Source organism: Pinus tabuliformis, chromosome 7 (genome assembly GCF_031772625.1).
Source record: "Pinus tabuliformis cultivar Carrire ecotype Pingquan chromosome 7, CPIR1, whole genome shotgun sequence".
Taxonomy (NCBI): domain Eukaryota; kingdom Viridiplantae; phylum Streptophyta; class Pinopsida; order Pinales; family Pinaceae; genus Pinus; species Pinus tabuliformis.
In genome coordinates, this window is record NC_142293.1 from 496,974,960 (window position 1) to 496,997,820 (window position 22,861).

General features: G+C 35.4%; 1 pseudogene; it reads left to right on the top strand.

Moving 5' to 3' along the window:
* The first annotated feature begins 12,698 nt into the window (after nt 1-12,698).
* Nucleotides 12,699-14,178, top strand: LOC149248217 (arogenate dehydratase/prephenate dehydratase 2, chloroplastic pseudogene; annotated as a pseudogene).
* The last annotated feature ends 8,683 nt before the right edge of the window (nt 14,179-22,861 follow it).

Genomic DNA, 22,861 nt, shown 5'->3' on the forward strand with positions numbered 1-22,861 from the left:
TTGGATTTCTCTTCCTCAGGCACGCGGAATTGAATCACGCATTCAAACTATCTGTTAATTAACTCAATTTTCGTATTTCTTCACGCGGCGGCAAAAAACAGGCTCTAAAGAACCGAGGATTTCTCCCAGACCGCCACAAATTTCTTCAAACGGTTTCTGGGTTATCTAATTAACCCACCTGGCGAAAAAACCTATGTTTTAGTTTCTTGAAATTCGTCTCTGTTTGGTCAAATCGAACATTTGAAGTTTGACGTTTTTTTGCTGTTTACGTTTTTCTGAGTTAACAATTCTCTGTTCTGCATTCTTTCAGAGTTGATGTTTTTATTGCTGCATTCGTTTTTCTTGTTTGATTTACTGTTCTGCCGGTGTATTACACAGGTTCAAAAATTACAAGAAGCTCAAAATCATCATCAATTATATACGATATGTATGAAGAGAATAGAGAAGCGCTGCACATGAAACTGATAGGAAGGAGGCAAGTATTAACACTCCAAAGTCCTTAGGGTCTGAGACAATAATTCCCATGACATAACCCAGCAAGTCCATGCATGATTGAAGAGAGTTTTGAACACCACCTACAACACCACGATCTAATTCAGGGACAAAATCCTGCATTTCTTGCACCACAGCAAGATCAAACATCCATAGTCCCAAGAGAGATGCAGCCACTCCTCCCATTAACATCCAAGATGATAGTTGTTGCTTTTGAACCCAAATTGAAGCCACACATGGCAACAGAATCCACCACTGAATCCAAATGGACCAAAGCCACTGAATCCAATGATCGCACTTACTGCACGGGCAATGCCCAACACATAGGTTGGAATACCTCTCCATTCTAAGGCTGTTGTCATCAAGGTACCAAAACTTAAGACTGTGAAGTATAGCAGAGCCAAAGAAAAACTTGCAAGTGCCACATCTTGTTGCATGTATACCAACCATCCTTATGATATAAACTCACTTCTATATGCATTTTTTCTCTGAATTTTTGAATTTTTATATTGCTTAGTCATACCTGCATTTTCATTTTATTGCACTAACATCTTGACTGTAAATATGAAAAACAGAGTGGTGGCTGCGGAAACTGATTACAGCTGCGGAAACCAGTGTCAGCTGCGGAAACTTGGCACAGCAACCACTTAGCTAAATAGAGATAGTTAGGCAATCTTAATGGAAATGATCATGGGGAAATAACTTTTATTAATGAAATGGATGGCATGGAGTGAAAATGGAAATGAAATGAAGTTTTTATTTTTTCTCTTCTTTTTTTTTTTCTTGAATCAATTGAAGTGATGAAGTTTATTTTGTCTCCTATTTTTTTTAACAATTCTTTTTCTGATCCTCCAGATCACACAGAGTGCATGAGGAGAGCATACTCAAGAATTATTATTTTTCTTTTTTTACTTAACAATCATTTTTCTGATCCTTTAGATCACACAAAGTGCAAGAGGAGAGCATACTCAAGAATTATTAACTTTTTTTTCCAGATGTAAGAAATAAGGTCTCCTAATTACACTTCCCCGGCAACGGCGCCAAAATGTCTAGTCAATTTAATGTCTTAAATTGCTCTACATAAATTATCAATCCGGGTATCGTAAACTGATGAAGTGTGGTGCACTATATGTGCTTAGTTAACATTTCTCTTACTTCGTTGTTTTATAGTTTATGCTGTTTTTGGGGTTTTGTTCTTGTTGGTTTTCTAAAGTGTTTAATGCAAATGGAAATCCTATTCTAAGGTCTTAAGAGTACTTTTAAAGGACAAGTATGGATAAAGATTTCAAGACAAGGCCTATGTCCTTAATAGTAATTTCCAAAACTTAGCACTTCAAAAGAACTTAAAACATGTTATTGATGGAGTTAGTATTTAAACAAAAGTGTAAATATACAACTAGTTCAATCAAAATAAAATGCAATAACCAAATAATGAGCTAATGACTATGAGACCCAGTATCCTTGCTGCTTCAGCAAAAGGACAAGATGATTCTATCACGTCATTAGTTCATTAAAAGGCTATGTGCATTACTAATCTACAATCAACTTGAAAGCAATTTATGTACAGCTAATATACATGAGAGAAATGTAAAGCAACAGTAATCAAAACAACTTGTTATGTATAGCTAATATACATGAGAAAAATGTAAAACAACAGTAATCAAAAATCTTTGTTATGTACAGCTAATATACATGGTGAAATAAAGTGAAAAATTAAATGATAACTATACAAGGCAGGGGCCCTCTACCATCTATGAAATCAAAGCAAAATTAAACACACTTGCATGAATTAAAATTGTATGAATGAAAAATCTAATCTACCTTACATTCTACAAAGCAATATTTACAAAATGAAATCTACTCTACCTTACATTCTACAAAGCAATATTTACAAAATGAAATCTACTCTACCTTACATCCTAATATGCTCCATGAAATCTACTACACATCTCCTTCCATGTTGAGAACATCAAAGCTTTATTCAATTTCTTCAAAAGTACAAAGTACAACAAAGTTCTCCAAAGCTTTCAAAAGCCATCAAGGAAGAACTACAACTTAAGAACTAGGGACTAAAAAGACTAACAAATGAAGGAGAGAGATCTCCTATTTATACAAAAAGATGAGAGCCATCTCATTAATGAGAATCCATAAATCTCACCCTCTACCTCTAGAGTCCTAATCAAAATAGGAACTGATAAGACACATGTCTTTTTAGAGTTACAATACAATTAGGAGATGTGACACATATCCTCATGATCCCATGATTCTTTCCAACCAAATTCGAATTTGGCCTTAGAGTGCCACATAAGGGTCTTCTAGAATTCTCCTTTCAACCTACACATGTCAACAATCTCAACCCATTTGTTAGGTATAAGCATATGCACATTATTTTCTAATGTTTAACCACAAATTCACTTAAAAGGCTTAGAAATAATAAAGATTGGAAAAACATAAAGGTGGCCCAATGATAATGAAAGTGGGATGAATGTGGTGACATAGTAGTGAAATGGAGGTGATATAATGGACATAATAGTGAAAGTGTAATGGAAATGAATGACATTTTCAAGACTCAACAGCCCTTTGAAATTCAACCTAATTTTTCAACCCAAGCTTATGCAAAATTATAAAAAAACTACACACTTTTTTTCTGCTTTGTAGAAGCTCGATATTGAATCTATTGTATCTCTATAATTATGGATCTCCAAGGTCTAAAATTCCTTGTTGCGGTAGCCCTCTGAGTCCTCTTTCCAATGCCACCAGTCTGATCAAAATTTGATTCTCCAAGAAAGAGTTATGCCCAATCTCCCACGATGACCTAATTATATAATTTTTCAGTAGAGCGAACTTGTATGACGTGCGACGTGTCGTTGTTTTGACCTTTGAAACTAAAAATGAAACAGAGAAAACTACATTATGTCCTATTTTTGTAACTTCTTTGGAAATTTCAATCTGATGCTCAGAGAGAAAGTTATGCCGACTTTCCCAAGGTCACCTATTTGGAATGTAATTCGGGAGTCTGCCACAACCCTAACTTCCTCAAATAATATATCTGAAAATATAGCAAGACAAAATCGAAAATTCAGAATCGAGGTTCAGAATGATTTCAACTCAAATGGTTTTTCTTTTTAGCTTCAGAAACATCGCATAAAACATGTTATAGAAAAAAATCCATGATGACCTATTTGGAGTAGCGAAACCCCAAGAGTCCAAAGCTCTGATACCGAATGTTATGAAATCAACTCACAAAAAGATAGAAAAGAAAGATAAACGCCTTAGAATTCAACCTCTTCGAGGGGGAAACCTCCTTTACATTACAAAAATGAACAATTCTTGGATGATACAAATGACAAAACGTCCTTTCTATATATAGGAGTTTAAGGTGTCACAATGTAATCAAAACCGACCTAACAATAATAATATAAGGGCACAAAAATAACAATAGTGGGCTTCTATGGGGCACAATATTAGCAATATGGGGACAATAAGAGCACAACAATAACAATAAGGGCTACAATGACAATAGTAATGGGGGAATCACTAGTACTATAGGGACCTAACATAGACTATCCTATCTAGAAATCGCTTCAACACATCTTTCTTCATATGCGTAAAAGTAGTAGGAGCATGGCAAAGACTAAAAAACATTGCAAGCCATTCAAACAAACCTTGTCTAGTCTTGAATTTCATCTTCCCTATATCTCCTTCAACAACTCTACTCTGATTAAAACCACTTCTTGAATCTCATTCAAGGAAATGCCTACCATTCTTCTCGGGTGCTGAAACAAGAGGTGCACCACATGATAAAGGAGTAGGCCGAATGATCCTTTTATTCAACAATCCCTGGATTTGCGTCTTAATTTCTACGCTTTCCATCACTGACATCCTATACATGCCAATGTTAAGAAGAAGACACTTTTGCTGCAACTGTAACTCAGGTTGGGTTCCCCTCTTGGGAAGTAATCCCTTTGATTCCTGAAACATTTCACCAGATTGTTTAACAGTGTCAACCAATCAGTTTTCAAATTCAAATTACAAACATCAAACACTTCATAATCAATATCATTATTGAGTTTGATCATTAGAAGCACAAAATTCTTGCTCAAATTCACTAGTATTTTCATTTTCCCTGCATTAACAATCAAAAGATTTGTTTTTTTTTTGTGAGCTCTCACAATATATTCTACCCCATTTTTGAATATGTGATATTTATTTTCATGTCGATGGAAAATAGCTTTTCTATCATAAAGGTATGGGTTGTCCGAAACGATGCCACAGATATCTAACGTCACAACTTCAAGCTCCACTTCATCTATGAATTTTGTAGTGATAGCAAATTTCAGTTTACACTTTCTCGTAACCTGCAATTGCATTGTCACATACCCATCCAAGTGGATACGGTTTATGATGTGGAATAGTTTCCAGATTTAAACTCTTGACAATGTTTTCAGAGATAAGATTGGCTTGAGAGCCACTATCAAACAACATATCGATCTTGTTATGTTTCATTATCACCCTTATGTGAAACAGTTCTGTTCTCCTCTTTTCATTTAGAGTTTCATTATGTGAGTTTGAAGAACTAGTGTTGGCAATGGATTCCTTTCCTTGAAACCCCATGGCTGTGATTTTTGTTTCATCACCCGATTCAGATCCCAAATCCTCTTCTTGAGTGATTGCAGTTGTCTTTTTTTTTCCTTTGTTGTTGAATTTATTTGGTTTCATTTCGGGATGAAGCTTCCAACCGTGAGCTTCATCATGACCCTTTCTGGAACAATGTTTACTTATTATTTTCTCTCCTTCCTTTTTAATGGATGCATTTTTCTTCCCCTTGAAACCATTTTCTTTCTCTTTTCCGTTAAAAAGACTTTTTACTACCTTCTTCTGAGATGTTTTTCCCTCTTGCCTCAAGATGAGTGGTTTACACACACACATCATCTAGATTACTGGGATTAAACATTAAGATAGTATGCCTAAGGTAACTATGTAAACCCCCTATGTACTTCAGCAATGTGTCCTATGATTGCAAATGTACACCTAACATCAAAGACCTTTTTTGAATTCTTGGGTGTAATCTTGCACATTTTGACCTTTTAGTTGTCTAAAGTTCTGCCAATTCATGATGGCTTTCTTCATATAATCTAGAGGGTAGAATTATCTTTTAATTGCAGCAGTAAAATCATTCCAAGAAATTGATATCTTACCATGTTTTTTAATCTCCTCTTGGTTCTTTGATTCCCACCATACTAGTGTTGCACCCTCCGTTCTCAAGGAAGCTAACTAAATCTTTATTTCATCCTCTTGAAGATTTTGAATGATGCAATAGACCTCCAACTGATGAATCCAATTATCAAGCTTCTCTACATTCACTTCACCATTATACATGGATAGCTCAAATTTAACATCAAGTTTTAAAAAATTTGATTTACCAGTTCCTTTTGAAGTATGATGATGAGTATGAGTAAGGGTTGTATTAGTGGAAGAGGGTGAAGATGCTTGTGAAGAAGAAGATGAAGAAGATGGTGGAGAGGGTGGAGGTTTATCTCCATTCCCATTACCTCATTTTCCATTACCTCCTCCTAAAGAGCCTTCTCCTTTGGGAGGTTTGGAACTTTCTCCTTGCAACCTGCTATTCATCTCTTCATAGAAGACCTTCCACATCTCTGTCATATTAAAGAAATCATTTTTTAATGTATTCTCATCTTCAGTCATATTTGTAGGTTCTCCTTCATAAGACATGATCTCTGGAGTCTCAACTGCAACTTGAGGTTGGACTAGTGTTAGAGATTCTAGAAACCATGCTCTTCCTCCCCTTGACCCAACTTCAGGGCTTCCAACCAGCTTTCCTTCACCTCTTTTGAGTTTTAACATTGTAAGAATGACATAAACTTGAAAAAAAAATACTTCTTTCACAAAGAAAAACCTAGTGCTTTGATACCAAATTGATATGATCGAGAATATTATTTTGCAGTGCTAAGATCTTCCTTAGATTATTAAACAGAGTGCTTTCATTATGCTTAGGGATTCATGAATTTTTGCAAATGAAATGAAGAGTTTTTATGTTAATTCTATGAGCAATTTAACATAAATCAGAAACTGAACAACAACATAAACATATACAGAACATCATCAAAAACATATTACAATAAGCACATGATAAAAGAGTTCACCCCTCTTAGGTTACATCTCCTTGGCCCAGCTTCCAATGGCTTGAGCCTCTCTATTATGCTCAAAAGTGTAAAAAATTGTGTTTATAATACTCAAATGCTTCTGAAACTTGCTCCAATTAGTTTAAAATGTTCAAAAATGGTTATCTAGCCTATTTTTGTCTCTAATTTGGTGGAAAACTGAAGAAGTTATGACCTCGCCTAGTTTTCTCACTATTCATTCCACAAATTGCTCCAAACCCAACATGAACCTACAAATAAGCTCTGAAAATCTACTAACTAGGTGAAAAATTTTCTGTATAGCGGGCAATAATCCGTTGACACTGGCTATCCATCACAAATCGCAATTGACGAAGTCTGGCAGGCCTTATGGTCTGTGAACACGACAAGCGATGTGTGATTGCGATATGGCGAACCCGACAAGACATTAAACTGCATCTTAATCTTATCGCATCCAGGATATTGCAATCAATGAAAAACCAGTGGTCCTACACATATGTTGGATTTGTCCTGTTGCGATATCTGATTGCAATATCACATCACAACCTAAACCTTTTGGGGCTGATTCTGTAACACCTCCCTTCGCCGATGTGAGATTACGATTCTTGTATCACACCCTGGCTTGCTCTAAGGCCGATTTTTACTGCTGACCCACCTCCGATATGCGATTTGTGAAATGAGGGGACCAAGGGTTGCCTGCCACTTGGCGCTTCCTGATTCACTGATGAAACTTGCCACACCATCCAATCCTGCCATGTGAGTAATTCAAACCTGAACCTTGAGTTGCAATAACTTCTTCATATGAGCTGAGATTTGAGTGCCATTCACACCATTGGAATCAGAATCACGAGCTCTTCAATCTAAAGCTAAGTTGATAACGAGAGGATTAGAGGGCATATATATATATATATATATATGGAGAGAGAGAGAGAGAGAGATAGAGATGAAGGATGCGAGAGAGGAGGAGAGTGATGGGGGAAGAGAGAGGATTGGAGAGAGAGAGAGAGAGAGAAAGATGAGGGAAGAGAGAGGTAGGTAGGAGAGAAAGGGAGAGACAGGAAGTACGAGAGAGCGGAGGAGAGAGGGAGGGATAGGGAGATGGAGTTGGAGGGGCAGAGAGGTAGAGAAGAAGAAATACATCGAGAGGGCGAAGTGGAGAGAGAGAGGGAGTGGCAAGGGAGAGATGGAGAGAGAGTATGTATATTTGGGGGTGAGAAAAAGAGAAAAATAAGGAGAGATGGAGAGAATGGGGGAGAGAAGTAGAGAGGAGAGAGGGAGGGATATAGTAACAAGGTTGGAGAGAGAGGATGTGAGAGAGTGGAGAGAGGGAGGGAAAGAGAGATGGAGTTGGAGGGGGAGAGAGAGGGAGGTAAGAAGAAAGTAATAGAGAGAGAAAAGTGGAGAGTGAGAGAGAGAGAGGGAATGATAAGGAATATGGAGAGAAAGGGAGAGATGACAACAAGAGAGAAGAGAAATAGAAGCAGGGGAGAGGGTGGGATAGATAGATAGATTGGAGAAAGAGAGTGTATGTTTTGGGGGTGATATAGAGAGACAAAGGGAGATAGAGATATAGATGGAAAGTCAAGAGAGGGAAAAAGAGAGACATGGAGAGAGGGAGGGAGGGACAGATAGATTGATAGATATGGAGTGAGAGAACGTATGTGTTTGGGGGCTTGAGATAGAGAGGCAAAGAAGGAAAGATGGATGGAGATATAGATATAGATATAAATGGAGGGGGGAGAGAGGGAAGAAGATTTATTGCACTAGATGCATTGATTTCAGTGTAGATATTGATTTCTAATCATATTTGATTGTTTGCACTACATGCATTGGTTTTATTGTAGATGTTGATTTCTAATGATATTTGATTGCTTGCATTAGATGCATGATTTCAATGTAGATTATTTCTAATTCTATTTGATTGTTTGCACTAAATGAATTGATTTCAGTGTAGATGGTGATTTCTAATCCTATTTGATTGCTTGCAATAGATGCATTGATTTCAATGCAATTGTTGATTTCTAATAATATTTGATTTATTACATTAGATGCATTGATTTCAATGTAGATGATTTCTATCCTATTTGATTGCTTGCACTAAATGCATTGATTTCAGTGTAGATGGCGATTTCTAATCCTATTTGATTACTTGCACTAGATGCATTAATTTCAATGTAGATGTTGATTTATAATCATATTTGCTTACTTGCAATAGATGCATTGATTTGAGTGTAAATGTTGATTTCGAATCCTATTTGATTTCTTGCATTAGATGCATTAATTTGAGTGTAAAGGTTGATTTCTAATCTTATTTGATTGCTTTCATTAGATGCATTGATTTCAGTGTAAATGTTGTTTTCTAATCTTATTTGATTGCTTGCATTAGATGCATTGATTTCAGTGTAGATGTTGCTTTTTGATTTGATGTAATTAGATGTATGATGGTACATTAATTTTAAAGAGATTGGATTAACATTGTACATTGATTTCAGTGTAAGCATAAAAAATTATTGACAGTGTACGCTGATTTTTGTATTATAGTAATTCAACCTATTAAGATTGGAGAGAAAGAGAGACAAGGTATGATGTTTACTACAATAGGTCGAGCTAAATATTTAAATGGTTTACGATTTAACCTATCCTTTTCATATAATCAATATAAAAGATGACAAAAGTAACAAGGGTGACAATAAGAATAGTAGAAGAAAATAGTTTGAGAGTAATCACAATGAAGACAATTTGCAATTGACTATATTCTTATTATTCACATTTTCTATCATTCAACACTATTATATTGTCACTTTACATTCGAAATTTTTATTTCATCATTAAAGTTATTAACAATATTTATCATCTCAACAATCTAAGTAGGCAAATTTAAAATTAAAATGGCCAGATTAATAGATTTATGATTTAACTTGTCATTTTCATATAATGAATATGAAAAGATAACAAAAGTAACAAGGGTGACAATAAGAATAGTAGAAGAAAATAGTTTGAGAATAATCACAATGAAGACTATTTGTAATTGACTATATTCTTAGTATTCACATTTTCTATCATTCAACGCTATTATATTCAAAATTTTTATCTCATCATTTTTCATTAAAGTTATTAACAATATTTATCATCTCGACAAACTGAGGTAACTAAGCAAATTTAAAATTAAAATGACCAGATTAATCTTAATCTAAAACATATTTACAAAATTTAAAATGATTTTATTAATATTAGATGAATTGATAAAATTAATCATTTGTTAATTAGATTTTCTTTAGTGACATACACTAAAAGCAACGTATATCATTTTTTATCCTTCTTAAGATTTAATAGATTTAAAATTAAAATAGATCTAAATTAATTTTTTTTAAACAAATTTATTTAAAAAGTCCCAAAAGCCAAACTTATAATTCATTTATAAAATTGTTTACAGAAGAAAATCAATAAAAATGAAAAAAAAAAAAATTAACAAAGAAAATCGCTCCAAGATGGAAAAGCGAGACAAGATTCCAGTGGATGGAACTTTTATCACCGAAAAACTCTCCTTTCACTTCATGAAAGTTTCCCAAGTGAATTTAATTTAGTATAAACATCGATTTAACACAATTGCAAAAAGTAACCCTCCTAAAAATGCGGTTCCTTATAATCATAATCATAGTAATGTAACCATACACCTTTATGTCATTTGTAAATCTAGGTTCGCTGATTAATGAACATCATTCAGACGCCATAATATTACAATGGTTCTTATTAAATGTGCCAATTTTACATATTTTTAAAGGGTTACTTTATCATTTTTTTAATTTTCTCAAGTTTGATAGTAGTCTCGACCACATAATCAATCTTTTCTATTTATAACTTTTCAAAATACATGAAGTGATTTTAGAATTTCAAAATACTTACGTGGGAAGTTTACAAATTATATTATGTGCTTCCATTGGAATAATTTTCAAGAAGCTAATTGAATAATAGCCTGACTGAGCATTATTATTGCCTGGTGAACATTATCATACATTTAGAGTCAAAGTCGTCATAATAGCGAAAATCTTGGAGCGATCCTTTATTAAGATTAATATTAAAAGATATTTCGTTTTATATATTTTCAGTTTATTTTCACATGCTTTTTTCAACTTTTCTAGAATATGCTAATAAATGGATTGATGTGGACGTAACTTCAATCCCAATTCCTAATTGTACATGAAATTGGATGGTAAGAAGAATGTCATAACTTAAATTTTATATGTGGCGTATTTAATCAATGGTTTTTTAAGTTTATTTGATTTCGAAAGGGGTGAAATTTTTATTGGGATTGTAATTAGATATTATTTTGGAATCAATTACGTTAAGTTATTTATTTATGAATATTTTTATGAGAGGTAGTAATAATTGAATATTTTTTTTATATTTTTTTATTAATTTACTTAACACTTAGCAAGCACGACATACTTGAACGATGAATCCCGGCAAAAATGTTTGTAATGTTGTAACTATTTTTTTTGCTTTTTTGGAAAGATTGTTCATGTAATTGGTAGTTGTCAAAGTCTACATGGGAAGGAAACCTGTCAAAAAACACTAAGGAGAGAAATAGGAGACAGGAGGGTGTGTTAATAGCAATTCTCTTTTTACTATTAAATGATTATTTAGTGATTTAAATTTGGCATATTTGAATTATATATTATATATTAGATGGTCTTTGTTTTAGAGGCATAAATTTCTAGATACAAAGGTAATTTTTGCAAAGTATATGATGGTAATTTTTGTATTATTATTTTTATTGTTATATATTTATTAATTGGTAGATACAAATGAAGTTTTCCCTATATCAACTATATTAATATTTTTAATGTGATTGTGCTAATTATAATAGTAATGAGAATATTTATATTAATTTCAAAATATTGCATAGTCACTGATTTACATTGGGGTTACGAATCACTTTTTGCATATACTTGGGTATGAAGCTAAATTGAGAGTGAAAACCTTCCAAAAAGACCCCAAAATAAAGCAAAATCTGAGAAACATCCAACCTACTTGAAGATAACCCCCTCCCCCAAGACTCCCCACATGGTTTTTACTAACGACCCTTAATTAGCTATCCACCTATACCAGACTTCACTAGGCAACTTTCATTGGCACATTCATCCGTTTCTTTATTTTTATCCCCTAAGACAAGGAAATAGTTAATTGAGAGTATTTCTTTTGGGACTTTTTGAGGTGATTTAATAGGTTTTCCAAAATATTGTCCCCGAGAGAGGATCTTTTTACCATGTGTTGAATAATTAAAAAGAAATTCCCCCAACATAGTAAGAGAAAGAACATTATTTTCTTTAGCTATAAAGAAGCCTTGTAGAAGACCATCAACTTTTACCTAAATATTTGTCATCTTTCTTAGTGAGTACTTCAATATTTTAGTTCCATTCAAATCATACTTTAGTCATTGTTATTCCACCAAAAATTGATTTAAATTACAAATTTTAACTTTATAATTTACACAACAAAACAAATTAATCCATTTATACATTAAAAACACATAATCACAATTTTACCAAAAATACTATCAACTAATTATAATAAATAAATAAATAAACAACCTAAAACATAAATCTAACCAACAATGGTAAAAAACGTTATAACGTAAAGAGTCGACATTTTTGTTTTTCGGAGCATCATTTGACTTTGAGTGGAATGATGATTCGCACCAATGTAACCTTAATTCAAAAGTATAAAAATAGCTGTGGGCGATTACAACATTCTCGGTTGGTGTTGGAGGGATGTAGTTTGTTGGAGGCATATACTTTACCTAACTAACCACTTGATAAGGGGAGCATGGAAGAGAATTTTGATACTCTGTGGGGCCAGTCGGCTCAGAAAATTTCGGCTGCCATTTGACCTAATTGCGCTTCCGTACGTTTACCGTTTCCTCGAACACATTCACACCTCAGAGACCACAAAGACGAGTCGAAAATGTCACTCTCCTCACCTACTCCCCCTACACTGAATTGCATTTATACTCTCCTCCCTCACGTTATTCCTCGGCAGAGGTTCTCACATCTCTGCGAATCTCTCCCTGACATGGCTCTGGCTTTGAAATGTGTGTTTCTTCCAACAAGGGAGGCGCAGCTTCTGAGCGTCCGGGACGATGCCATTGCCGCCTCCCGTTCCCGTTCTTGCAGACGCACGACATTTACTGTAACCAATACGTTGCGGGGTACGGGGAAAACGAGGCCTATATTCGATTCTCTTAAAATCCCTAGGGTTGAACGACCTGCCCACTTAGAGACGACGTTGTTAGATCGGCTTGAACGCATTTACAAGGAGAAGCTGTCTGGCAATAGCGATGCGTTGCTCCCCATGGACCCCCTCTGGACGGGGCCGTCATTTGAGGGGAAGCCAGTTAGAGTGGCTTACCAGGGCGTGCGCGGTTCTTATTGCCATGAGGCAGCGGTTCGAGCCTTCCAGAGATGCGATGCCCTTCCCTTCGAAGGGGGAATGGAATCCGCCTTCGAGGCGCTGGAGTCGGACGCCGCCGATAGGGCAGTGGTGCCTGTGGAGAACTCGCTAGACGGAGTGATTGAGAGGAACTACGATTTGATGTTACGCCATCCTGATCTCCGTGTGGTGGGTGAGATACTATTGCCCATAAATCATTGCCTGCTGGCGGTGAGAGGCGCGAGGAAGATGCGTTCTTTGAAAAGAGTGATCAGCCATCCGCAGGCGCTCGCGCATTGCCAGAGCTGTCTCGCGGCTCTTGGCGTGGAGGTGGAGGCAGTGGATAACGCTGCGAGCGCGGCTCGTTTAGTAGCGGAGAACCGCATAGACGACACGGCCGTCATCGGCAGCCAGATTGCCGGGCGGGAATATGGTCTTCAAGTGGTGGAAAAGGAAATACAGGACGACTCGTCAAACACCACCAGATTTCTGATTCTGCGGAAGCCCAACAAGAAACACAATAACTCCTCGGTACACATAGGGTCGAAGACAACGGTGGCTTTCTCGTTGAAAAAAGGAACGGCCGATCTGTTCAGGGCGTTGTCCATATTCGCTGCGAGAGACATAAAAGTGACAAAGATCGAATCCCGCCCTCACCGCGAGAACCCCCTGCGTATGGCGTCGGACGAGTACAGTTCCAAGTCCTATTTTGAGTATGTTTTCTTCGTAGATTTGGAGACTCCCATAGCAGAGGATCATGCAGGCAGCGTGCGGATAGCTCTGGATCAGCTCCGCCAAATTGCCAGTTTCCTGAGGGTCGTGGGAAGCTACTCCACCATTTCCATGGTTTAGTTGCTTCAAACGGATTGTTTATTTTACTTTTGTAAAGGATACAAAGATACCTGTGCAGGCTTGTATAGATGTTAAGTGTAAGATACAATGTGTTTTCCTCATTGTATAGGTCGCTGGCTTCCATCAGATTTCTTAATAGAAGCGTTTGTCATAAATCTGATAGTCAAAGACGTGCATAGCAAATATTTGTAAGACGTCATTTCTGACGTGTTGTATATATCATAATAATAATTGTTTATATTCATGTCTCTATTGTAGCATCTAGTCAAATTGTACATGTAAATTCGGTTCGCCAGGGCAGAGTTGGTCAAAGGCTTAAAATAGGGTTCTGGTTACAGGTGCACATAGACTCGGTTTGCAGGGGCGGGGTCGGTGTAATTTCAGTGCACGTTCGGTAGTCGGTGGATTACGGAAAATGTTTAAAACTATTTATTTTCTGGTAAAGTTATACTGAAAAAATTTGGTAGAATCTCAAAAGATTTCAGGATCTTGAGATTATTTGAAAGTCGTTAAATTTATAGATTGAATAGGATGTTGAGATTATTTAAAAATCGTCAAATTTATAGATTAAATGGTTTTTGTATTAGAATTTTGTAATATTTTATTTTTTTGATATAGTAAAAATGGATAGAATATGTGTATGATATTTATTAAAATGAGTCACCGTTGTTATATATATATATATATATATATATAACCATTATTGATGCCAAGAATCGGAGGCTGACAGTTTTGAGAGGCCGCAAATATATTGATCTCACCAAATCAAGATTGCTCACACATCCCTCATTGTTGTGGAGTCATCGTGCATTCATGCGAGTTTCTATGTTGTGCGGGTTGTAGGCAACCCTGCGGCATCACTCAGCCAAGGTCGATCTTTCATCTGGTGCAAAAGGTTTGAATGTATCACATACCCATTCGAAGCTCTTAAATTCTAGTTAACTATATTTTATCCAAGTCAAAGTTGAGTTAGCGCGATGATAATAAAGAAATTTCATGCCCTTTTTATAATGTGGTGCATTTGTTTATGTGTTGGAGTGGTTTATTAAAATAAAGTGAGGTGATTAGTTTCAAATAAAATAAAATAAGATTAAAGGTTGGGTGTTAAAAAGTTTAGTAATTTTTTTTCCATATTCTCGCTCACATGAATTTATATTCTAGTGAAGCTTCAACATGGTGAAAAATTGAGAAGGCGTAGTATATTCTTGTATAAATTGAGAAGGCGTAGTATATTCTTGTATATTTCCATGCTTTGGTATGTGAGAAGATGGGTTGTTTTGAGGAGACTCTAGAAAACAATCAAAAACTTTTTGATGAATTAGTGAAAATATATGGCCTTTTACGCACCAAAACCTCTTAAGACCAAGTTAATGGTCAAAGAAGAAAACCATTTTTTAAAGGAGTCCATGTCATTTTAAAGTAGAAGCACCCATGGGAAGCTAAGGAAGAACAAGGAAGAGGGGCTAAGCTCTTCGCACTTGGCTTTGAATTGGAACAAGAAAAGTCAGTCATAAACCTTTGTAAGTTGGAGGAATTAGACACGTGTATGTCCAAGGTGGGGCGGCCATAAGAGAAGAAACTCAGTTAGCCTCTCAAGCCAACCATGCTTGCATTGATACAACCCAAACTCTGGGAGAATCCTTGTGAAGAATTCAGACTCATAGTTGCCTCTTGTCTCAGCAGGATCATAGCTTTAACATCGCCTCTACAACCGTAGAATAATGATCTCATGAGGGAGATATTGCAGTTGATAGTGGAAACCCTTCAAGGGTTGAACAACCTGATGCATCCTACCTTTTAGAGGTAGTGCAAAATTTTAGAACTCATGACATAATTCGAATTTGGAATTTGACAGTTTAGTCTTTCAGTTTCTCCAGACCTTTTACACTGGCATTACATCAACTCATCTCGACCGTGTCAAAACAAGCATGCAAAATATTGTGTCCTTGTTCTTAGAAGGAGATGTTGACATCTGCAAGATACTAAGATCCAAATTGTTAACCATTTCAAGAAAGGAACTAGTTGTAACACTAGCTGCCTATGATCTAGTTGAGCTATGCTAGGTGATACCAATAGCTTCTATAACATTCATTGTTTGGTCACAAGTGCAGCTGAGGTACCGAAAAAATGGTCATGCAAAACATAAAATTTCTCAGAAGGGTGCTGACTGAAAAGAAGTTGAAGAGGATTGAGGGAGGAAGTAAGAACAAAACTTGTAGCAAGAATGAACTAAGAAGGAGAGAACTATGCTTTATCTGCAAGGGACCTTTGGAACCTAACCATTCATGCCAAGGTGATAGGAAGGAGGCAACAAGGGAAAAACAATTGGAGACTCCTTCTGATCACGGGGATTCGCCTATACTTGGATTCATTGGTTTTCAGGAGAGCACCCATGAAGGATCTAATTAGTCAAGTACACATGGTAAGAAACAACATAATGTTATTTAGATAGACTTACAAGATAAGCTGATGATAATCAACCAGCTTGGTAAGCACTTAGAAGTACATCGGGAAAGGAAGGAGGAAATTCTTCCTAATGATATGGTAGACTTTTGTACAATTAAGTCCATAGATCTCCAGGAAGAATTTCATGAAGAATATAAGCAATCAAATGTAGATGGCAGACAACTAATGCATCCATGTTTGACAACTAGATAAGATGAACAACAGATTGTGCCCACAAGTAGAGGAGGCCAGGGAGAAGACATTCAAGGAGACTCAAGTGAGGAGCCAACAGTGGTGAGCCATCATGATGGGCATGATCATGAGGGGCAACATGATAAACATAGTAAGCAAGATGATCCATTTCTTGAGAGCTAGTCAAAGGCTCAAGTTGAAGTTGTGATAGTTGGGCATTTAGTGAAGACATATGCAAAGACATTTAGTAGGGCACCATAAGTTCTAGGAGAGGTCTGCCAGGAAAATATTAAGTATTTCAAGCCAGATCTTATGATGTTGAAGAAGAGGATTCAGACAATCTAGAGCACTATCTTATAGGAGAACAAGAAAATAAAGGAGCTCATAAGAGTTTGTGTTAAGTCAGGATTCAAGTTGTCTAGCGTCAAGGAGTGACTCAAATCCCCCATAAGGAAGCAAGAGGAGTAAAGTTGAGAAATCCAAAGCATCCCTCTACAAGACTACAAAGAAAGGGCTTGCAGCACTACCAACCCACTTTTATATATTGGGGAGAGCAGGATAGAGTTTTACAAATGGATCATGTTGAGTGACAAGGTGGACCAGCATAAGTTGGGCATCAAGCCATATGAGTATAATAGATTTGTTCCATGTGTAGGTAATAATCCTTCCCATTGGATGGATTGGCGAGAGATTATCAATTGGTACTCTATTGATGGGATGATTCTTAGGAGGATACTCTTAGCCAAGGGAATATCACAACATTGGCCCTTAGGCACATACAGTGATAGAGGGTTGAAGTGGTATCATAACCCACAGGTCCCAAGACGTAGGTGGCATTGGGATCTAGGTGGATCTATTGATGGCAGGATTGGTCAGAGGATTGTTTAGGATCCCAGTATCAAAGGATCCATTCATGTTCCTTTAACAGGGAAGCATATGGTAGCACAATGATTTGTATGGGATCTTCATACCAGTATACATATGCGTTTGTGATGGATAGATGTGGATTGCTTGAGGGCAAGCAATCATGGGGCGAGAGGATTTGTAATATTCCCTTCCCTTGATATGATCAAAATGGACGAAATCAACCGATGGTATTTGCCTTCATTTTTCAAGGGAAAATAATAAAATAAGGTTTATAGAGCATCCAGCAAGCCTATAAAAGGGGATAGGAGCTAGGCATTTGGATCATCTTGAGTTGCTTTTTATTTTGTCTTTGTTGAGAACTTGACGAGGCCAGTTCTAGTTTGATCCTAGGGAAAAAAACGTTGTGGGTGTAATTTGTCTGGTGGATCCATCCAGGGTCCATGATTGTGCTTCAGTGTCTTTGATTTCTCATTTAATGAGCAACCTTGCATTCCATTAGCAATGGTTTTCCATGTTAATAATTCTGGCATTTTTATTATTTGTAATGATTAATTAAATAGAGTGGTCGTGTTTCTAGATCCCTTATGTGTTCAGCGTTTTGTAGGAAGTATTTTTATTAGAACACTTAAATGTGCTAGGTCTATTGATTATTTCGTTGTCTCGGATATTACAAATTTGGTGGTATAAATTCAAGCAAGATTGTGATTTCTTGTTGTTTAAAATACATTTTTGAATGCATAAATTGATTCTTCACTCTAAAAAACCTTAGGGTACTCGAATTCTATAGATTAAACAACTGAAACTCAAAATTTTAAAAATCTTTATAAGATTTTGATTAAAGTTAACTATAAAAAATGCTCAAAAATAACCATTTCTTCTATAAATTAAACTACACCATTTAAAAATATTGAAATAATCCAAAATCTTCACAAACCATGAAACAATTTGGATGTATTTTTTCAATAGACATTTGGTTTCTCAAAATTCGTATGTGAACTAGTAACTTAATAAGTGGATTTTTTTAGAGGTGTTGGAGTAATTTCTTCCTCTAAAATATTTATTTTCATTTTTTCAAAATTTCAAATGAATAAATAGAAAATTTAGGGTCAAAATGCTTATTGTATTATATAAAAAAATTAAGAATTTCTAGGGAGAACTCTTTTCCAAAATTTTAAACGAATATTTTAAAAGATACAATTTAATAGTTAAAACTATTCTTAATGAGTGAAATTATAACATTGTATTTTTTTTTAAGAAATTGAGGTAAAATTTAGGTTGTAAAATTTTTTATTTTTTTAATTTATGTGAATTGTTAAACGAGAGAATAAAATAGAAATTGCGTTGATCAGATTATATGAGTGTTTAAGTTTAGCTGTAACAAAAAGATCTACATTATTTTAAAGTTATTGGTTTAGTTTCTATTGATGCATTTGCAACATTGTGTATAGGTAAAACTTGGTCACCTAAAATAAGGGTGCAAATTTCCATTCTTGAGAGATACCTCTAGGTCTTGAACCATTAACCTATTTATATGCTTGAGGAAGATGAGCTTTTAGATACTTGAATGTAATTTAGAGTCATAGTCTAGGCTGAAAAGGTGATTTTAACAAAGTCAATGTCCCATATTGTGATAGTTAAGATTACAATGGTGGGGTCACGTGGTTTAAGTTGTTATGGTGGTCCAGGTAAACTTCACTCGATAAGTTTCGAACATTTTTCAAGCTCTATGATTATGGGAACCCATGGTTTACCCATGATATTCATCTCTAATATAGAGTCTTTAGAGGCATAAAGACTTCAGGTAAATTGGTCTTGGTGACCAGTAGGATCCCAGTGATGGTGTCTTTAGACACCACCACTTATCTCAGTGTTTCATGATCCTAACAATTGGTATCAAAGATATAAGGACAGTGGTCAAATAACATAAAAGCATAGGTCAAGGTATGGATCAACAAAGCTAGAGATGTAGCAAAAGAGTGATCATATGGATGATAAAACAAAGATGGATTCAATGATGTTTGAGGACAATGAATGAGCTAACCTGTGATGAGAGTTGTAGTGTGTGATAACACTAGTGGTGAGTAAACACCCTAAGAGTTTTTTTGTCCAAGTTTAAATCTGACTATAGGCAAGTGTATTTCACTAGGAATTCGAAAGACATGTCCAAGAATACATGTTGTGCAAGAGCACAGATTGTTTCAAGGTCTTAATACGTTGATCAGACATACACGTAGTGTAGTGGCACATGGAGTCATCAATTTGTGGAATGGAACACGTAGATAGGTACCGAGGTGGCAGGTGTATTGGTATCCTATATTGTGGGTGGGAGGCAGGGTGGGGGCGGGGGGTTCAGGAGAATTTTGGATACCTCAAAATTTAAAGGTATCAAAACTTGATGCAAATAGTGCCAGTGCGAAAAGATCTATGAGAGATTTCCAACACAACTTGAACAACCTCAAACAAGCTCTAAATGCGAAAGTTATCACATTCTAAAATTTTGTCCAAACAAGCAAAAAGGATGAAAGAAGTGACATGTGGTAGTCCATACAATGACATGTGGAAAACCTATAATGACACGTGGCAACACAAAGTTGATGTGGTAGCAGTAGGGATGGACACGTGGTAGTATGAGTTGATGTGGTAGTGGTAGGGATGGACACGTGGTAGTATGAGTTGATGTGGTAGTGGTAGGGATGGACACGTGGTAGTATGAGTTGATGTGGTAGTGGTAGGGATGGACACGTGGTAGTATGAGTTGATGTGGCAAGGTTGTACAGAGGACACATGGCACTCTCAGAATAAAACACATGGCAGGGAAAGATGAGGTGGCATATAACGGGCATCTAATTAGCAAGTGACATGGAACATAGTTAGCAGGTGACATAGCAAGCTCGTTGGCATTTGATATGGAAGAGGTTTATGTTGCCAAGAAGGTTCTAAAATTTCGATCCGAGAAAGGTGGTAAGGGGATTCTAACCCCAAATTCCCATGGGATAAGTGAAACCACTGACCTTTGGGGTACATAAAGGTTCTTAAAAATATATATCTAAATATTTTATTTAAGGTTGCAAATCATTCCATTGAACTAAAAATGGAGGCAAGCAAGGTCAAACCTTTGATCGTCCACCTACCAAATAACACCACCACAAACACATCGCATACTGCTACTTTGGAAGCATCGCCAATCTTATTCACTTTGTTCTATGGTTATAACAACATACCATAAATGGAGGCCCATAGGTTTGACCTCGAAACCTCCCCAATTAACATAGCCAACGATTAACCATTATGCCATGATACACCGACGGGAATAACATTGATACACAATCCTTTTGATATGAAACTTGACATGTATGTCAAAATAAAGATAACAAATGCTACCCCCATGGGTCTGGCCCTAGGCCAATTGGCAACCAAATGTTTTATATAACTATTGTATAGCTAGTGTGCCACAAGAACCTTTATGTGCAGAGAATGATATTGTAATTATTTTAAATAGAAAATAATCTTATGTTGTAAAAAGGGGGTTTTAGGCATGATTTTGGAGTTTTTTTGGAGACCTTGATGCCTCAACCACGCCCCATAACTTTTTTCGAAATTCTAGGGTCCTCAAAATAAATTTTGGCTAATATCGCTTTTAGGATGTTTTAATTTGGTTACTTTGGGTGATTTTTATTTTTCTTGATTTCCGTTCTAATTGCTTCATCGTTTTCATTTTCCTGCCAGCTTTCCAACAATTCAAATTTCACTTGATTCTGACTTATGATTTGAAAGATACGCTTGGTCAATATTTGGTCATTTTCACAGCCTAGGCATTAAAATATGTAAACAAATTTATTATTAATTTAGTTAATTTATTTATTTATTTAACTTTAGGTAATTAAACTAATTTTGCTTAGTTAATTAAATTAAATTTATTTATTTTCAATATAGTTAATTAAGTCAATCTTTAATTTAATTAACTTGTATATCATTTTCTATTAATTATTTCTTAATTAATCAATTTTATTAAATTAATTAAAATTAAAAACTTTACAATAAAATAAATTTTAATTATATATTAAAAGATAAATGGTGCCCATAAAGTGTAGAATAGAAGATGATGGGGTGCATTGTTAAGTCATTCTATGATGTGAAGATCATTGGTTCAAAACTCTATGGGGAAAAATACATCCATGTTAAGGATATGTGTGGCCCAAGTCCGCCAAATAATTTTGACAACTTAAATGCCCCTAATTGTATTTCTCAAGCCACAAATCAAACTTGATTTAATCTTTAGAAAACTCAAAACACTTAACAAAAAACAAAAATAAATGATAAATATTATAATAAAATATAATATTTAATATGCTAAAAGAAATTAAAATACCACCGAGTTCAAAATTCAGATTGATGTGACTCTAAGCGTTTCATGCAATAGATTTCTTTTGAAACTCCATAAAAAAAAACCACCAAGGATGAAACCTTGAGAGGTGACATGGATTTGAATACACATAAAAGAGGCCCTAAGTGTACTACATAAGAGGGGCATACAACAAAGTTTATATGTCATAATATTATAATGGAGAGGGGATCCCACTCCCTACCCCGCACGTGGCCCCCCTCATCCACTACCCTACCTTTATCTTCACGTTAACTCCATTACACCATTAAACACCGTACGTATCTGAACCCCCAACCCCCATCATTTTTTTTTGTTTTTAATTTAATATATTATATTTTTGTTTTATTTAAATTGTTTTTATTTTATTTGAATTAAAACATGCACAAAAATTTTATGAACCAAACAAACTTCAATTGGGTTTGGAACTCCAATTTCATAGGGTGTTATCTTAAGTTATAATGCACCAAATGGGGTAAATAAGGATTTGTTGGAAATCTAACTTAGTGGAGAAGAATCTTTCAGTGATTATTTGATCCATTTGAGCTCCAAAAAATCAATAAAAGTTAAGATTGTGAATTTGCAACCAATTTTTGTTTTTTTAAGTTTGTTTTAAAGGAATTCTATTGACTTAGAGTTACTTAATGTTGCCAATTCATTTCAAAGCATTCATTTTCCAATGAAACTTTAATGATAATTTGTTAGTTTGTTTGACAAATTTGAGAATTTGAGTTTTGTCTCCACCTTTAATTGGTTTTTAAATTTAATTTTGATATTTCCTACAGAGTTTGTTCAAAGTGGTAAGGATCTGGAGCTTTAGAGTAATAGGCTTGGAGAAGCAGATCAACGAAAGAGATTTACAACTCTAAAAACCGAAGATCAAAATTGCCTTGCAACATACTCCTTTTTTGGAATTTGATTTGTAAATTATAAAAGGAGTATGGATATGCACTTGTGGGTGTTCCTTTTTTCTGCGAGTAGGGTACTCTTTGCACTACTATGAAGAGTATTTTTTCCTGTAGATTTAGTGTGAATACTCATA